General features: G+C 41.4%; 2 long non-coding RNA genes across 3 annotated transcripts; one reads left to right on the top strand and one right to left on the bottom strand.

The window, feature by feature from the left end:
- Positions 1-4154: 4154 nt before the first annotated feature.
- LOC139078829 (uncharacterized) lies at positions 4155-5265 on the top strand. The gene is made up of 2 exons (XR_011531983.1): positions 4155-4317; positions 4879-5265. It is a non-coding gene; the product is annotated as an uncharacterized lncRNA (long non-coding RNA).
- Positions 4652-11863, bottom strand: LOC139078789 (uncharacterized). Of its 2 annotated transcripts, none has more exons than XR_011531953.1 (3): positions 11460-11863; positions 10182-10564; positions 4652-9621 (listed from the first exon to the last, which is right to left on the bottom strand). It is a non-coding gene; the product is annotated as an uncharacterized lncRNA (long non-coding RNA). The 2 variants fall into 2 exon arrangements; XR_011531931.1 differs by having other exon boundaries at positions 4652-9263; positions 9372-10564.
- Positions 11864-17515: the final 5652 nt, after the last annotated feature.

Consider the following 17515-nt stretch of genomic DNA (forward strand, 5'->3'; position numbering starts at 1 on the left):
ACTGAATCCCAAATCTTCCCATTCAGAAGTCCCTAAGGACACCCTGTGTCTCATCCCCAGATATTCCAGGAATTGGTGGCCTGAGTGACGAATGTTCATAGTCAGAATCCTGAGGTAGACACAGCCTTTTTTTCCTGAATGAACTTGAAATTAATTTTTATAAAAAGATTAGCAACTCAAATTTAATTAAATTCTATATTTTAAGTCTGTGAATAATATTGTTTAAGAAATACTTAATCATTTTATTTTGTTGTTTTGGATTAGCTGTTTAAAGACAAATGAATTGAGGCTCCAATTAGCTGCTGCCAAAAATTAATTTAAGTAAGCTAATCGACTACTTGCTGTTAAGCTACATACAATCTTGGTGCTTAAATAATTCAATTCCTTGCAAAAGTGGGTGTGAGCTTTATACCCTCTTATAAAACAATGCTAGATTAATCTATTACCAAATCCTATCCAGTTAAGCTCTGCCCTGGCACTTGGTGTGCCCACAGCACATACTATTATCTCTCATGCATAGTAAGTGCTCAAGAAATATTTGCTTTTGGCCTGTGGAGGACACAGACAACCATGACTCAGCCTTGCTTTCAAGGAGTTAATATTGGGAAGACAAAGCATATGAGAGATCTTAAAGGCAATATATGATTAATAACCAAATGAATGACTCAGGCCATGAGTCCAGAGGCGGGAGAGGAAGACCACTACGAAGGCAAAGGCCTGGGAAAGCTTCGTGGAAAAGGAGCAAATTGATGAAGCTGAGTGTTCCTTGGCTTTGAAGGAAGAGGAGGGGAGAAAGGACTGGGAGGAGAGAAAAGTGAAAGGGCAGCAAGAGGAAATGAGACATTTGATGCTTATCAGAGACTCCCTTACGTCGTTAGCTATTTTTTATGTGCCTATGACTCGAATATCCCACTGAGGGGAGGAATTGTACATAATGATGCAATGAAGACCATGGCAGTGACACCTACTGAGCTCTAACTAAGACCCAGGTACCCAGCCCGTCACTTTCATGTATTATCTCATCGAATAGTCACAACAGTTCTATGAGGAAACACACAAGAGATAGGCTCAAAGAGGTTAAGTGACCTGCTCTCATCATATAACTGAAAAACACAGGGAGCTGAATCCAAACCTTCAGACTCCAGGCCCAACGGCTTCACTTGTTGAGTGGCTCTTCTGCGCATTTCCTAAAGCTGTGAACACAGGGTCTTATACAAAAGGGGAGCCTGGTACATTTTCGTCAGTTGATTTCTGAGCCACTGAAGTGAAGGGTCTTCAATGGAAAGCAACAAAAGGAAAGAAAAGACCAGATAAGAAGAGGGGTCCCAGAGGCTGGAGGGCCCTGAAGGCAAAGTTGAGGGATTTAGGAAACAAGGAGCCTTTAGAGATTCCAGGGCCGAGTTTGGAGGAAGGGCTCTCTTTCAGGCCCCAGCTTGGCCATTCAGTTGTTCACCCCAGAGACCACTCTGCCTTCATGTAAGGGAGGAGACACCACTCTGCACAAATAATTGTAAGAATAACACCTCCTGTCACTGGGGGCCCTCTCCTGGTTTCCGAAGCGTTTCACTGCAGTGCCCTGAGCAGGCTCCATCTCCAACTTCTAACAGTCTGGTTGTTTTCCCAGAGCCAATTTCTTGAAAGAGAAAGAAACTGTCCTACTTTTCTATTTCTTATGGCATAATATAATCACCCTCTGAGTTTACTTAAGGTGTTTTTTACCCCAAATAATTCAAAAGTTCATGTCAGTCACTGGAGTAATTTATTTATTTATTCAACAAATATTTACCGAGGGCCTACTATGTGTTGGATACTGTCCTCAATACTAGAGACACAAAACTAAACAAGAGGGATGTAGTCTTTGCTCTTGTAGAGTTCCGAGTCTAGCTGGGAATACAAGCATTAACTAAGGAATTAAAGAGTGAAGAGTGTTTGGAAGGGGAGATGCAGGGGCACTGGGGAAGCTTATGGTGGGCTGGGGCCAAGGGAGTTGGGGGAACTGGCTTCCTGTGGGACACACCATTTAAACAAAACTTGGAGGGGAAGCAAGAGTTAGGCAGGCTAAAGAGGCTAGTAAGTGTGTGTGTATAGGTCTGTGTGTGTGAGAAAAAGAGAGTGTGTGAGAGAGAGACAGACAGAGAGCTGCTGGGGAGCGAGGCACCGGTGGATGTAGGGAGGGAAAAGGATGAGGGTGTTTTGAGCTAGAGGAAAAGTCTGTGCAAAGGCCTGGGCATGAGGTAGAGCCTAATGTCTTCAAGGAACTAAGGAAAGTTGAGTGTCATCGCCGTGAGAGAGTGAAGATGAGCACGGTTTGAAAGCGACTAACGGGTCAGTCCATCTGGCACCTACAGGCCTTATAACCCACATGACAGGGTGTGGACTTGATTCCCAGGTAACGAGAAGACGGTGAAGGGCTTTAGGCTGGGATGGCGTGATCAAATTTGCATTTTTGAGCATCACTAGCTATTAAATGGAGAATGGGCTGGAGAAAGGTGTGAATGGAGGTGTGGACACCAGGCAGGAGGCTGCTGTAGTCACTTAGGGAAGAGATGTGGACAGGGAGGAGTGGATGGAGCCCGAGCAAGGCTAGAACCAACAGGAAGTGAGGAGGGATTCTGCAGGGAGGGTCCCTGCTGTCTCCCAGGCTTCAGGCTCAAGCAGTTGAATTTTTACACACAGCTCATCTCATTGCTTGTGTTGTCTCCCCATCTTCCTACTGCATGTGGGAGAGATCTACTCGGAAGTGTGGAGCAGGAAGATGGGCCATTTGCCTAATAATTCATACTTTCTGTAATATTAACTACCTAAATAGTTTCTCTGGCCATGCCTAAAAATTCTTATTCAAGAATTTATTGTCCAAGAAATGAGAATATTCTGTACTTTCCTTTCAAAGGCAGGGACTTACTGAAAGCGCTCTTCTTACATTCCTGGTGTCTTTCCATCCATTGAGATCAAAGTCCTCAAGAGTCATTGGCTTGGGTTATAATGACCATTCAGAGTTTGGGTAAAAATTAATGAAGCACATATTTTGGTTCAACGTAAGGAAGGACTTTTCAAAGAGGAAATGAGCTGCCTCAGGGGGCAAACACTATTTACTTCTAAGACTCAGCTCAAAGATCACCTCTTAAGATGCCAGCCCTGAGTCCTCCAGGCAGAAGTCCTCATTCCAGCCTCACTACCCCAGCGCATTGTGTCCTTCTCCACTATGACATTCACCTCCTCTTGTTAAATCTTATTACAAAAGACTGTCAACTCCTAGTCTTATCCAGCGTTGTGGCCTGGTGTATAGAAAGCACTCAAATATTGAATGGGTGAGTGAGTGAATGAATGATGTTAGAGATTTTTAGAGGTTGGGTGATGACATGGCTGTGAGGTGAGAAACTCAATTAATAGCTAAGATGTTGGATTATAAGACTTTTAAGATTCCTTCCACAAAAGTTGGTGCTCTTCTTAGCCATGAGCAGCCTCCACTCTTCACCCGAATCTCTCAATCCTCCTGACCGGGGACCAAGGCCTTGGGAATCTCTCCTCACACTGCAGAGCCTGAGTCTCAATCTACCCACCTTGCTGGTCCACTTGTACAGCTTTCACTTTGTAATTGGTTTTCACTTCCAATTTGGATTTCGCAGTCAGGACACACCTTTTCAGTTCTTCCAAGGGGTGCCAGGGACGTGGCTTTCATCCTCTTTGCTCCACACTCTCCAGCCAAGGACTAGTTTCCCACAACACATAAGCCTAGTCTCAGCTCACCAAGCCCAGTGAGAGCCCCGGACGTCTTCTAAGAGAAGGGTTTAAATACATTTCACGTGACAGTCTCTGAGTGCTACATCAGGAGGGATGTTAAGGTGAGAAAGCTTAATTAATATTCAAGTCTTGTGCTTATTCCTCTATAATTGTTCCCCTACAAGTATCATATGAAAACCCAGTTGAAGAAGCATTTTGTGGCACTGACCAGGTGTATTAGTTTCCACTGGCTGCTGTAACAAATTATCACAAACTGGGTGTCTTAAAACAAGAGAAATGGATTCTCTTACAGCACTCTGGGCCAGACGTCTGAAATCAAGGTGTTGGCTGGGACACACTGCCTCTGAGGGCTCTAGGGGACAGTCTGTTCCTTGCCTCTATGTGTTCCTCAGCTTGTGGCCACATCACTCCAATCTCTGCCTCCTTGACCACGTTGCCTTCTACTCTTCCGTCTCAGAACTCTACCTCTTTCTCATAAGGATACATCTGATTGTATTTAAGCCTAACCCAGATGACCCAGGATAACTTCCTCCTCACAAGATCCTTAACTTCATCACCGTTTTTTTGCCATACAAGGTAATAGTCAGTCTTTTGCCATATTAGGTAACATTTACAGGTTCCAGGGGTGAGGACATGGATGTATCTTTTGGGAGCCACCAGCTTGCCCACACCATTAGGTGTAAGTTACTTTGTCCTATCACTTTTTGAAGATGTTAATATTATTGAAAAGGCCATTGTATGCTAGAGCTGGGAAGCCACTGAGAAAGCAGCTGAAGAAGCCTGAGCTCAGAGAGGTTGTCACTTGCCAAAGTTTACCTGGTAGTAGAACCGGAACCAGAGGGAGGACTCCAGCCTTCTGGTCCTGGGAGCTTCAGTTTCATATCATGCAATAATTCCAGGAGAAATATTACATATGTATGCATTTAGTTAAAAAAATGAATCCCTGTATTGAGTTTGTGTGGGTGACAAGATGACAAAGCAAGGCTGAAGCCATTTCATTTATTATCATCCCTTTGTTATCAATGAGGATAAAATGAAAATGGCTAAATATCTCACTCTGTGGTACTTAAGAGTGATGTGAGCAAATTTCACAGCATAAATTTGCACGAAGAGCAGAGCCTATTGTTTTCATTGCAGAGAGCATGGAGGGGCTCAGAAATGGACCAAGAAAGGCTTGGATCACAGTTCTTCCACTTCAATGGTGGATCGCCAGTAAGACGATTGACATCATCTGCAAATGGAGAAAATACCCACCCCGGTGGATTGCAATGAGACTTAAACATAAAAAAGCACCAAGCGCAGAGACTGACACGTGGCCGACTCTTGATCAGCAATGGCACTATTATTAGCATCCCTATATTGATACATGGGGGGAAGCTAAGGGCCCTCTAAACAAATTGTGTATGTCTATCTGAAAATGACAAGAAAAACATAAGGCCAGATCTGAAAAAGACAAGAAAAACATGAGAAAATACTTGGAGACTCATTTTAACAAAGGTTTTTTTTTTTTTTTTTTTTTTTTTTTTTTTTTTTACCAAATCATAAAATTTGGCTGGCTATTTCTGGGACTAAAGTTATTTTCAAACTTCATAGGTCTTAAGTACTCTTGGGTCGTATTTCAGTCTACAAAAAAATGCAATATACTTATTTATGTCAACAAAATTTCATTAAACACTTAGCATGTGCAAAGAATTATGCTGGAATTTACAAGTGCCAGTTTTAAAATTATATTGAAGGCAAAGAGCCATTTGGCCAAATAAGTAAGGGTTTTAAATGTACCCAGACATTTAAGGATAGAACAACTTTAAAAAAATTGTGGAGCCCATGACGTCCATGGAAGTTTCTCTTTCTGCTTTTGCCTGCAATGGGATAAGGCAAGAATCATTATATTAAATAAAATAGTCACAGGATCAGATGAGAAGCGTAGCCTAATGACCACTGTATAACTTAACATAGTAAAAAAATAAATATAGTTTGATATTCAAAATACGGTATGAAAATCAAAACAGAACAAAACTGGAAATAATTGAATTCATTTCAAAAGAAGCCATATGAGGTAACAGAGAGCACAGCTTTGAAGTCAGACATAGCTGGGCTGGAATTCCGGTTCTGTTCCTCACTGATAAGACTGAGGACAAGTGACTTCTCTTTCCTGAGCCTCAATTTCCTCATGAGTAAAATGGGGATGAGAATGACTGCTTCACAGGATTGCTGTGAAGATAAAGCAGTGCTGAGGATTAGGTTTAGTGAGTATCTGGTACACGGTCGGTGCTCTGTGGATGCTGAAAAGAGTCATTAGCAGAGTTGACGTCATTGAGAGAAGCATCGGTCAATATTTGCATCTGAATAAAAAGAAGCATCCATCCTTATCCTTTGAGGTCCTATTTTGTTTGTGTTAGTCAAGATATATTGTTACCAACTAGCAGGGTGTGTTTCACTGTTCATTTATTTCCTTCACATATTCATTTCATACATCCACAGAAGGGCATATAGACTCAGAGTCTTAGCTTCCCATGTACCACAACTCTGCACTGAAAAGCATACTCATCTAAATGTTAGGTCAAAGTACCCAGATATAGCTCTCCTCCTCCGACATCCTTCCATTTTATGCCCAAAAAAGACTCAGCCTGCCTTATTGTTCACTGTAAACCCTGGCAAGAAGTTCAGCATTTTCTTGGAGGAAACATCTTCTTTCCTTTTCAGAGTTTGAATTTTATAGAGGACAGCCCAAATGTTCAATACAATAGTGTTAGGTATTTTTTCTGATAGGACCTACATTCCCAAGTGTGAGCTAAGCCATATTTCCCCATGGTCCTTGGACTGGAACAGAATCAATAAATCAATAAATCTCACTTTGACCTATTCACTATAATTACTCCTTTCATGAAAACTTACGCTAAAGTTATTAAAAAGGAAAAAGCTGGTGGACCTGAAGTAGAGTTTCATCCATTCAGTTTTCATAATTGATACTAATAAGAATTAGTAGCTTGTTTGTTTTTGTGGGCAAAGTTCAAGGGAGAAATGAGTGCACTCAGGTCATAATGAAATGGGATTTTTTTTTTTTATTTACCCCTGGCCCTTTGCTCTGGATAAAGGAAAAACAAATTGCCACTGCCTTCATTCTATCTCAAAGGTTGATGTACTGGCCAAGAACTCTGCCTAAGAATATGAACTGGAGCAAATTAAAGAGGAAAGCAAAATTGCAAAGCTTCTGTTAATGTTCTGTCTTGCTAAGGGTGTAGAATCTTTGGCCCAGGAGAGCACTTCCATAGGTTTTGTTTGATGCTTGAAAGTTTGGAAGGAGATGGTTGATACAAAGGCCCAAATTTCATTAGATAATAAGATGAAAAACAACAACCACCACAACTAAGAGATGTTCCTCAGCAGTAGATAGGAAGGAAGCTTTGAAGAGGTGGTTTCTCTGATCTGGAAAGAGAGGGAGCAGGCTCTGGCAACATGGCAGCCTGTTAAGCAGATCCTGAGGAGGGAGATGGTCAATGAGACATCCCTAGTGACAGGGATGACAAAGGGTCTTTCAAGAAAAAGCGATGACTACTATTTAATTTTCAGTGATATCTTGTCGTGCATGAGATTGTCATCTTCTCTAATGTTATCAACCTTCTGTGAACGTCTACATTATGCAGCAGCCTGGAGTTTGTGGTGCTCTGGAGAATAAAGAAAGGATAGCGACCGTAGAGGAGGTGAAGTAGAGGGAGAGAGGACGGCACCAGGATGCAGGATGAGAATTCAATGGGAAGAAGAATCAGGAGTGGAAATCTAGTACATTTCAGTTACACAGCATTCCCGATAAATATTCGTTGCATGAATGAATCGACCTCTGGAAATATTGGGATAGAAATGCTTGACTTCCAAGAGCCTGCAGTATTAGAGGTGTGTCAAGTCATTTTATTTAGACATTAATAAAAAGAATGCTCTCAGAAGCTTGTAGGAGTTGGGGACATCCAGGCTCAAATTGTTGAGACCTAGATATTGGAAAATGATCCATTTGAAGAGGATGCTTTAAGGTTGAGGATGAGAAGTTGAGGCTGCTGATTCTAGAGAACTGTGTTTTGTATTTCTGCATCTTGCTTGTGTTTCTGGGAGGGAGATATGGGAAAATGTTCTTAGATGTTTCTTTAAACTCTGGATTACATTGGAAGTAGAGAAGCCCAGTTCCATTAGTGAGAAAAAATATTCAATGACATTTCATTTCTCTCACAGAATATAAAATGTTATGACAAAAAAAGTTATCTTGTGAGCCCTAGGATAGGGTAGACAAGAGTCATAAAATCTCCTAGCCTTGGAGTCTCGGACTTTGGGCAGGGCATCTGTTTAAAATCATAGGGGCATTCTACTAAACCATCCAAGGGAGGCGAACAAGGGAAAAACAACTGGTTTGCCAGTCCAACTTCTTGATGTTGAAAGCATATACGAAGCTGCCATTTTTGCTCTCTATCCTGGAACTCTGGCATTTAGCCAACCTCAAACCAAAGTCACAAGAGAATAATGGCATTATGTTCTTTGATGAAATGAACATGGTCTTCCAAAATTAGCAAACATAGTATTCTCCACTAAAATTCCCTCAAAATAAAATATATGGTGGGTGAAATGAATTAATAGCTGATAGTACTTATTCTTAAACTCCTAGATTTGAGGAATATAACTGCCTATTTTTACTTCTCAAAACATTTTGCATTTTAGAATAACCCCATTTCGGACTACGCTCATCTGAAACCCAGAAGCCCAGAGGAAAGAAAACAAGAACGTCCCTTAGCTCTTGGGTTCTCAATGAGGGGCACTTTTGTCCACCAGGGAACACTTGGCAACGTCTGGAGATTTTTTTGGTTGTCACAACTTGGAGGGGTGGTGCTAGTGGCATTTAATGGGTAGAAGCTAGGGATGCTGCTAAATATCCCTCAAGGCACAGGACATCCCCCGACAACAGAGAATTGTCCAGCCCCAAATGTGAATAATGCCAAGGTTGAGAAATCCTGCCTTAGTACTCAAGGCTTGAGGTGCTTCCAATCACCCTTCTTTTAACAGCAAGCACTTACTGAAGCTTACTGTGTATCCAGTGTATCCTGGGGACTGTGAGTTCAGAAGTCTGCTCTGGAGGACTTGCCAGTCCATTCAAGGTCAAAACTGAGCCAAGTACAACAAGGAAAACGTGTTAGCAAAGGCATATATGATGCCTTTCGGCAACACAGGAGAGGGAAAGAGTAATCGACAATGAGAAGTGGTTAAGCGTTTCCAAGGATTGAATTGTCATCCTTTGTTAATTTATTCACTTAACAAAATTTATTAAACAATCAAGATGTGCCAAGCTTTGTGCTGTCTGGAGATAACGATGTTCTGTGACTCCTTGATTGGTGGTTTTGGATGAAGCCAATCCTTTGAAAACTCATTTGATTGAAAACCCTTCCTCTATCCAGATAGATTTGAGGTGTTTTTCCTTGTGCACAAGTAGTAATATTTCAAACTGATTTCCTCGTCTCCTGGGTTCCTTGGATTTGCCTGAGAGACTGCCCAGGGTGGGAGGCCATAAAGGGGGGGGCATGTTAATATGACGGACTTCAGCTTCTCCCATCCCTACCTCTGCCCCTCTTCAACAAAGCAGTTCCGTTTCTTACCTGTGTACATATAATGAAGTACTTTAAAGGATCCTTTTTTTAAAAGTTTAAAAATCATTGGCTTAAGGAATTCACATTGCCATGGTAGAAACGAAGATAACACTGACATGAGGTTTTAAGGACAACATGGTATAACAGGAGGAATATTACACAGGCAATAAGAAGCCCAGGTTCTAGTCCAACTCTGCTCTTTATAAGTTGACTGACCTTGGGCAAGGAGCTTCATCTTGCCAGGCCTCAGATTCTTCATCTGCAAAAGGCAATGATTATTTTAAATTATCTCTGAGGCAGCTTTCAGTTATAAGATGCTATTGTGTAATTATATGATAATTCTGATAAAATAAACAGGAAGAGAAAGCATTTGCATATGACAAGGCAAATAAAATCCTTAACCTAAAGGTTAGTTGGCATTGTCATTTAGTCCTATTCTATGAAAATGGAAACTTCAAATTTGAATCCAAGTAGTAAGCTGGTATACAGAAAGTGAAACTTCCTAGTGTTCCATTCAAGGTCTGAGAAACATCCTTAGATCTTTCGTTGGTCTCACTTAACACACAAAGCAGAAAAAAAATCACTGCTCTCAAGATGACATGTAAATATTGAAGAGCAATGGAAGATATTTATAAGAGAACTCTGCATTTAACGTACAGAGTATACGGTTCAGTGGTTTCATCCAGGCATCTGGCAAAACACCAGATGCACAACACAGTCGGCCCTCTTTTGCTGGTGATCTGGCCTACCCAGGAGAAGCTACTGAAGGGCAACAATCAAGCAGGAGAGAAGGAGAGCCTTATTTCCCTTTTCCTTTACCTTAACAGGCTGCACGACCTCCTTAAGTCACACAACTCTGCTTGCAACTGTGCTGGCTTTAACTCATCAGATGAGCGTGTTTCTGATAACAAGAACTATCACTCCTTTCATTCATCCACTCGTTCAACAGAGATTTATTGAACTGCTATGTGCCCCAGAGGTTAGGTGCCCTCTTGTTCTTACTACCAACCCCTCAAGATGAAGATGGTTCCAAAATGATGACCAGTGACCCTTCCTGCGATCTGCATTGTCCAGAAGCATTCTATTTTCTGAAACCACAAATCACCGAACCATAGCATTGCAATTTTCCCTTTTTATGTTTTATAACTCCATGAAGTCACGTCTCCCCTGGGCTATCGGAACAGTTCAGCTGAGCCTGAAACCTACCAAGAGAGAAGAAATTAGAAAAAGAGGGGAGAGTTAATGGCAAAACCTATTAGCATGGCGCCACCCCTACAGGACCAACAGGTTCTGTGATATCCTTACAGGCTTGGTTAGTGAGGCATGCTTCCCTGGGGAGGTGCTGGGACGGCCAGTCTCTCTAAAGGACCCGCCAGGCCAAACTTCCTGGAGAAAAACCCACTATCCATAAAACACATTTTGAGTAACACCAAAGTGCACAGTGACCCTTAGCTTTCTTCTTCTGAACAAATTGTTTAAAGACCAAGATGTGTTGGGGAGATACCGGGCACTGGAGAATTAGCAGCAGGTGCTATTTATAGAGCCACTGGGCTCTGCAGAGTTCCCTCTGCCCAGGGAAAGCCATTAATCTTCTCCAGCAAAAGAAAAAAGAAGTAATAAACTTAATAATGATTTAGAGTAAAGGAGGGAGGAACGCACTGAGGCTAATACTAAGGTGGATCTAAGCCAAGAGATTAGTTTCTCCCTGTGGAAAACAGCACGCGCACATGCACACACATGCACACACGCACATGCATGCACACACACACACTCAAACATGCAGGCAAGCCCGTTCCCTCCCATCTCCCTAAACCCACTGCTCCTATTCAGCCTCTCAAAAGAAGCAGTTAAATGGCTTTTCTTTTTCTGAGGCTGACAGACATATGTCTCCAAATTACACACTGCTATAAAGAATACTGTCTAGATATGCTGCACTTAAAACAGGAAAGCCAAGGCATCCAGGGCTTATTAAATCCCACAGTCTTGTTGCTTACTGTGCCCAATAAACAAAATGGAATGAATTAATTCCTAGTCGATTACCAAGAAAATGCCAAGATGTATTTAAAAACATTTATATTTCAGCACAGTTTAACTCACGTTCCAGTGTGAAGACCTCGTATGTCACAAGAAGCTTGAGAAAAAGGTTTCTGTTTTCATACACAAGAGATTTGGCCAGGTATATGAGCATTAAAGCTTCTATCCAATAAAGGGTCTTTTGCATTAAGAAATTCCCTTTTTTTGTAAAGTTCTCGTGAACTGCAAACATAAATTAAGATGAGCAAGATACACAAAGAGAGAACTTTTTTTTCCAAAAAGATGCTTAAAAATAAACACACTTCCAAAGGAAGTGACTGTCCTCATTTAAGTCTTTAATGTTCTCAGAGTGCCAGTTAGTGGGAAGTATTTTCATTGCAAACAATTCTGCCTTTTTAAATGTTAAGTATCCTTTATTCCTGGACACCAACCAGAGACAATAGAAAGAAAGAGAGACCTGGGCATCCAGGCAGAAAACAGGCCTTGTAACGCAGCCAAAATGAATTTAGAATTCTTGAGCAATACAATGTTAAGGCAGGAGTGTTGAGCAGAACTGTGTAATGAACTCCAAGTGGCTGCCTTTCAGATCTCAAGAGCTGAAACTGACTTGACGCCGGGGACCGTTGCTTCCCCCGCTCAAGTATTCAAGTGACTATGGCACCCGAGAATAACAATGAGAAAGGCACAAAGACCACCACTTCAGCGCGGTGTTCACGGATGGAGACGGGCCAAATGGGCAGAGGCAACAGACCCCAAAAGCACTTTGTGTGTAACAGTTGTTAAAATTTGACATAGCCTAAATGTCACAAAAAAAAAATCAGGGATGGATGGCCATCGAGTAAGTTCGTGTCACTTTGGGGAAGCTCTTTGATGCAAGAATGCTAGATACTTCACATTAATATCACATAAGAAGGAGAAGAGTATATCACAGGACTTTAAGTAAAACTTCTCTTATTAGACATGAAATTGTCATGTTGACTAAATCGTTAGTTATATGAAAAACATGTCATGATTTATTTATGTTAATAATGCCTATTCTCTCAGTTATTGTTCGTCATGACAAAGCTGTAAAGTACACATGGCAGGCATTGTTATCTTTACTCTGCAAAAAGGAAGCTGTAGTGTAGAGAACTGATTGTTCCGTGTGAATAGGATGCTAATAGCCCCCATGCTGGAACCTGGGTGTCCTGCTCTCTATTTTACTGATCATTATGCCATAGCAAATTTCACATAGAACACAAAGTCTCCAAATGAGTCTAAATGTCTCTAAATGCAGTTATGGTGTCATTGGGTCAACTGGTTGGAACACGGTGCTGATAAGTCAAAGACAATACCAACTGTAGGCCATACTGTAAAAAGGAGCAACTCGTCTTGCTCAGTTTCATGGCCACAAACCACATCCCTAACTCTATTCAGCTACTTCACAAATATATACTTGGGATCAAAAGTATTTGAAATAAAGCAAGAGGATGGATAGATAGATCAGCAGAGATTTCTTATCATAAATGGGGGAAGAAAAAAAAAATCAAGATAATTTTGAATTACTTGTAAGTCAATGACGAGTTTTCATAATAAAAGACATTACATCACCATAAGGTCACAAAAATAAAATTAATTTAGTTTTCTACCCGTATGGGAGAACAGAATACCACACCAATAGCATAGTCCTCGCCTCCTGTTACCGCCAAGACTTTCATACTTAACTCATTCTCCAAACACAATTACCCTGATACTTTGTACAATCATAACCCAAAGGATAGAACTCAGATAAGGCAGAATTGCCTTTGTTCCCATTGAAGGCAGTTTAGAACTTTCTCCTTATAAGAGTTTCAACAATTATAAGGACCCGTGGCTCAATTTCACAGATGACGTTATGGTGAGACTCCATCAATGGCTAGTCCACAGTGCCATCGGCATCACATTACGGTTTTTTTTTCTGACAATTTCTTTATTTTCTGTGTAATGGCCAATGCCTCTAATTTACATTTCCCACTTTTGGCAAATGCCCTTTAAAAAACTTGCTGACTAAATAGAAATGTTCCAGAAACTAGTTAATAAAGGTAAGAAGCATTCCCATTTTTACTTCCTCTCATACAGGATGATGTTTCTGAACACGCTTTTTCAAGGCTATGAACAGACCATACCCAACTTCCATCATGTGAGTTTCATCCTGTGGAAGTTTGTTTTGATGGCTCCTCCATCGTGAACGTAATTCAGAGCAACATGCATTTTTTACCTACTCAGGTTTGTACGGTGCAGGATTTTATCAGAGGGAGAGAGGAAGAGGGGAGAGGGCCGAAACAGTGCCATACTCTGGATATGAGAATAATATGGAATTTCAGAATATCTGTATTCTAGAAGAAAACTCCGGTGATGGCTCAAAATAGCAACATGAAGTATGGAACCCTGAGAGCCCACTTTTATTTTTTTTTTAAAGATTTTATTTTTTCCTTTTTCTCCCCAAAGCCCCCCAGTACATAGTTGTATATTCTTCGTTGTGGGTCCTTCTAGTTGCGGCATGTGGGACGCTGCCTCAGCGTGGTTTGATGAGCAGTGCCATGTCCGTGCCCAGGATTCGAACCAACGAAACACTGGGCCACCTGCAGCGGAGCGCGTGAACTTAACCACTCGGCCACGGGGCCAGCCCCCTGAGAGCCCGCTTTTTAAATGTCTTCTCTCTTCCTGGATTACAGACCTAGTTAGAGACAGTGAGCAGATTAACCTCTATAGTCTGCTCTAAATTAGGTCCTTGGCTACTACTCAATATTACATCAATAAGGTTTTATGATAGTATCAAATGAATAATGCTTTGTGTCAAAGTTTTCCCATTTATTTTTCAGAGATTCCCTGCCATTGATTACAGGGAAAAAAACTAGCCCTGCTGATTTGTGTTTCTGGTAGTCATTTCTGTAGATACTGTAGGGTCCCTAGGCAGTGCATGAACATGTTACTACTAAAAACAGGCAGTAGGGACCCTACTAAGAGGATTCAACCTGAAGGGAAGAAGACAAGCTAAGAATCTGAGTTTCGTGTCAAAAGAATGGGTGAAATCAAACACATTTAATTCTCTCTTTGTTTAATCTCACAGATTGTGCCATTTCCACATATACATATCAACATTTGTTTTAGGTGAAAATAAGCAAAAACAGCAAATTTACATATGGCTATCCAACATTGTAGTTAAGATATGCCCCATGGAAAGGTGTTTTTTTCATAAGATCTGTGAATAATACTATAAAATAAATCCTTACACTGAAAATAGCCTGTTTTTCTTAAAATACAGGAAAGTTCATGGTCTAGATGGCTTTTAAAACTCATCTCTGGGTTGTCATTGAGAGTTTGACAGGAGGAAGATGCGCACCCCTCACAGAGAGTGTAGCCAACTTCAACACCCCTTAGGAAGCTGTCGGTCCACCCACAGCACCCATGAAGGTGGAGATGGCGTCCGGGAGGCGAAGTCCTCCATGTAACACGGCTACTGAGAAGGTAAGAAATAATCCATGTGGCAAGGAGGTGACCCACGTTGTTCCACTTCGCTTTCCCAGCCTGCAGTACCAACCAGAAGAACAGGAATGGTGGCACCAGCCTGACAACACCAGCATACTTTACCATGCGCCCCCAAGCAGGTGGATGAGTGCCTCCTTGACAGGTTGATTAATCAGTAATTCAGGGAGATCAAAATCACAAAATTAAAAGACAAAGTTCAATTAGATCCTTTAACAGAAGGAATGTCCTAATTGCCACCGTGCCCAGGACAGGATATGAAGGCAGTGTGAAAGGCAGGCAGGCCACTCCTTCCCTCACCTGGCGGAAGCGATTTAGCAAGTCGCTTTCCAGCGAAGCCCGAAAGGTTCCCCACCCCAAACCCCCAAAAGATTGCAGTCCACCAGACTCTTCCTCTTGCTGCCAAGTAAGGCTGCCGTGCCGGCAAACTGCTAGGATTTACTTCCCTAAGAATTGTCAGACAGACATATCAAAATTCTCACACTGCATCCTAATGGACACACGAAGATTCATAATTTGGCAACAGTCTCGGGTCCTGCTTGACACTCATCAATGGCCGATTCGTGAAAGCAGGACTGCTCCCGCAAATGGTATCCAGTTCCGTGCGAAGAGTGACAACATTCACACAGTACCCCATCCGGCTGTCCTGAATTTCATGACAGCCTCACACCAAGACGGCTCCGATGCCTGATCCTGGAGCTAAGGACACGCTGTATCCAGTCCGAGGCCCTGAGCTGCAGTGTCTTGTTGGCACCCACACGGTGGCCACTGCTCTGGCACAGGTCTCTGCCTCACGCTCTGGAACTGCATCCTCAGACCAGAACACAGTGAAGCCATTTAGGCAACTGCTCCGCTCTCAGGCAGCGTTCAAAAGATGGGAGCTGGATTCTGAACCTTCCTCAGCATGTATTTACCTCTGGCTAATGACGACGCTTTTGTGACTATTAGTAGAGACGTTATCTCAACAGCTTTCAACTTGGCTTGATGAATCATGTAGAATGTTTACTTGGGCTTTTTACATTCTACTCTGAATAATATTGAGTCTCTCGTATGTGTTGCTTAAATATGCTTAGCTTTCTCAGTGATGTCACATGAAGCATGTTTTAAAAAAATGTTTTCATCTCACAACTACATTCTGCTGGGACAAGCCAGATGCTTATTTGCTTCTGTCCCCTTGCAGGTGTTTTGAACGAGAAACCAGAGTTGATGCTACAACTTAACTAAGTAAAGCCAGTGAGGTATTACTGGATTACCTTACACCCAGTAAACAGCATCATATTTGTTTTCCCTACCTTTAAGAGGACATTTACTCCAATTTTTTTCTTAGGCAAGATTATCTCATCATTTTATAATTTCTGGGGAATGTAGAAAACTCCAAGGCCATTCTGTTAAATGCTATATTACCGCTTCCAGATGAGGAAACTGAGGACCTATTTGTTAAAGGATCACAGTGGCAGAGCCAGGTAGGGTCGTATGGAAATTCATTGTCCATGTATTAAAACCCAGTTGAATGTGAGTCCCTCCTCACTGAGATGAGACCAGAGCCTAGCACCCCATCAGCCTGACCCAAAAGAGAGAGTTGGATTGGCTGATAAGAATTTCAGTGCAGTCATCATACGAAAACCACAGTCGTACAAGGCAAACTCTTCATGGGCACATTTCCCTATGCTGGATATTATTTTTATCTTCTGTTTTTCATCTTCATCACTTCCCTAACTCAGTTGCTTTCAGTGTCTTTTGGAATTAAGCGACTTTTGTAATTAGACAATGAGAGATGATAAAAAAAGAATCAGAAGGAGTAGATCTTAAAAATTCTCATCATAAGAAAAAAATATGTAACTATGGGCGATGATGGATGTTAACTAGACTTATTGTGGTGATCATTTTGCAGTGTATACATATATCAAATCATTAGATTGTACACCTAAAACTAAGACAATGTTATATGTCAATTATACCTCAATAAAAAAATCAGGAATGAACTAAGGAAGTCCAAAAATTGCAGTCCTCTAAATTAAAAAATACATATATGTGTGTGTGTGTGTGTGTGTATGTATGGATGTATATGTGTATATATGTATATGAATTAACAAGTCAATAATGGGAGTGTCACATTTGTCTTTTTAAATAATTTTCATGGCTTATTAGCAATTGAAACATTAGCACAAATGAATACACTTAGCACAGTCTGCCAAATTTAGGTGCATTTGGGGTGTGGGATCTCTGTAAGTCTATATGGTGAATGTACTTGGGATATTTCACAGCAATGTAAAGAGCACAGCTCTAGTTCTCTGCATAGAACTGTAGCTGCTTGAGCTGACGCGCCCTCACACCCAATTTCGTGCCACGTCCTGCTCTCCACCCTACCCAACAACGTCTGCGAGATGCTGTTTGTAAATTTGCATAAAACAAAAATAATACTTAAGAAAACTGAGCAATAACGTATATGATATTAATATACAATATTATACAAAACATACAATAATAATGTCAAACGGAAAGCCTGGTTGCAAAAGAGAAAAGTAACAGAACTTATGTGGCCTTCATAGCGGGATTATAAGCTGCCCTTAAGCGACACCTGGTGATCCTACACCCCCAAATCTCTTTGCATTTCA

Source organism: Equus przewalskii, chromosome 1 (assembly GCF_037783145.1).
Source record: "Equus przewalskii isolate Varuska chromosome 1, EquPr2, whole genome shotgun sequence".
NCBI lineage: Eukaryota > Metazoa > Chordata > Mammalia > Perissodactyla > Equidae > Equus > Equus przewalskii.